The sequence below is a fragment of the Sorex fumeus genome, unplaced genomic scaffold, assembly GCF_029834395.1.
Source record: "Sorex fumeus unplaced genomic scaffold, SorFum_2.1 ptg000043l, whole genome shotgun sequence".
Classification (NCBI taxonomy): Eukaryota; Metazoa; Chordata; class Mammalia; order Eulipotyphla; family Soricidae; genus Sorex; species Sorex fumeus.
Window position 1 is genome coordinate 32922794 of NW_026606100.1, and position 2079 is coordinate 32924872.

The 2079-nt window shown below is 43.8% G+C and overlaps 1 pseudogene; it reads right to left on the reverse strand.

The window, feature by feature from the left end:
- Window positions 1-205: 205 nt before the first annotated feature.
- LOC130029415 (U6 snRNA-associated Sm-like protein LSm2) lies at window positions 206-1578 on the reverse strand (annotated as a pseudogene).
- Window positions 1579-2079: the final 501 nt, after the last annotated feature.

A 2079-nucleotide genomic window follows, 5' to 3' on the forward strand; every position in this document is an offset into this window, starting at 1 on the left:
TCTGGGGAGGGTCCCCATTGTCCAGGGCAAGAAGGGAGAAGGGCTGGTACTGCAGCCTCCAGCGTACGGATCTAGTCTTCATTCTCAACAGAGGATAGTTGCTGCCCACTGTTATTTCTTTCATCTGTTCATTCCTTAAAAAAAAAAATTAAAAATCCATTACTGAAACAACACAGTAAGCTAGGACAGGAGGGCAGAGGGACCATCACTGTTTCTGCTGTGGGGCCTCCTTCCTTCTGCATCTTGTAGTAACTGTGTCAACCTCAGCTGCTGGCAACTGAACATACCGGACCACAGAGACCCCGATGAAGCAGTTCTTCACCAACAGCATGTGGGGTTAGTTCTCAGGGCCGGTGACACTGATACCCGCTATTTTGATGTTGAGATTCTCCAACGTCCACAGAACGGAGTGTTCCACAGATGCTCAGGTCTTTCTTGAATGCCACCACCAAGTCCTTGCCCGCAAGGGACTTGAAAAAGGAAACAAAAGCATGGTGCTTGCATGCAGGAGTATTGGGCAGGCCTGTAAGAACCCAGCTGGGGTCTCCCCCTCCCCCTCCCAGCCCCCAGAGGGAGGCTGGGGTGGGATCTGAGGCCCACAATGGTTATTTTTCTGAGGAACTGTCAGACTGTCTTCTAAAGCCACAGTGCTTATTAATCTAGCAGCAGTGAGTCAGAGCTTCTGTTGTTCTGTGGCCTGCCAGGATTTGGTAGTGGTCGTGCTGTGGATGGGGGCATTCTTCTAAGTGTGTATATTCTTGATTTCATCTGCATGCTTCTTCTGGCATAAGAAACATCTCTTCATATGTTTATCTGCCATCTTTCTGTCTTTGGTGATGAGTCTCTTAAGGTGATTGCCCCATTTATTTTTACATGTTGTCTCCTTGTGGTTGAATATTATGAGTTCGGTGTGTATTTAGGGTTAGTCTTTTATCAGCTATCTCTGGCAGATGTTTCCTCCCAGTCTCTGCTTTTTCTTCTTATCTTCTTAGCAGTATATTTCACAGAGCAGAAAATTTAAATTTTAATGAATTCTAGTTTCTCAGTTTCTTTTCCTTAATGGTTTTTTGCCTTCAGTATTGTATCTAAAATGTCATATCGAAACTCAAAGTCACCTAGATTTTTTTTATGTCATTTAAATTTTTTTTCATTTGTTTTTTGTTTTGGGGGCCACACCTGGCAATGCTCAGGGGTTAGTCTTGGCTAGCACTCAGGAATTACTTCTGGTGGTACTTGGGGGACCATATGGGATGCTGGGGATCGAATCCAGGTCAGCTGCAAGCAAGGCAAATGTCCTACCCTATCTCTCTGGTTCCCTAGAAGCTTTTATAAAAACATCATTTCCCTCAAAATAGATAAATAAATAAATAAAACCAAGCATCATTTTCCTCATCACATTTAGGTCTGTGATGCATTTTGAATTAGTCTTTGTGAGGGGTGTAAAATCAGTGGTTAAATTATTTTATTTTGTGTGTTGCTCATGAATCACTTGCTGAAAACGCTGCCTTTTCTCCATTGTTTATCTGCCTCTTTTGTTCAAGAACTGTTGATTGTACTTCTATGGATCCAGTACTGCATCTCCGCTCTCTTCCATTGATCTGTTTCTCTCCTTGCCAGTGCCACACTGTCTCGATTGCTCTAGTTTATGTTATAGAGTCTGGAAGCTGGAAAGTGTCTGTCCTCAAATTTTGCTATTCTTCAGAATTGACTCGTCTTTTATTCTTTTTTTTTTCTCCACAAAAACTTTAGAATCACTTTGTCAATACATACTGTAGTTTAACTAAACTTTCCTCTGGGGTACACTGAATGCATAGATTATGTGGAAAAGAACTGGAATCTTAGGTTGCAGAGATGGTGCAGGACGCAAGGCACTGGCTGTGCATGCCGCCGACCCTGGCACACTCCTCATCACTGAGTATGATCCCCTGGGCACTGCCAGGGGTCGATCCTGAGCACAGAGCCAGGGATAGCTCCAGAGCACCACTGGGCTTGGGCCCCCTCCCAAACAAACAAACAGACAAAACCCCCAAATTAACTGATATCTTGACAAAATTGAGTTTTCCTGTCCACATACATGGG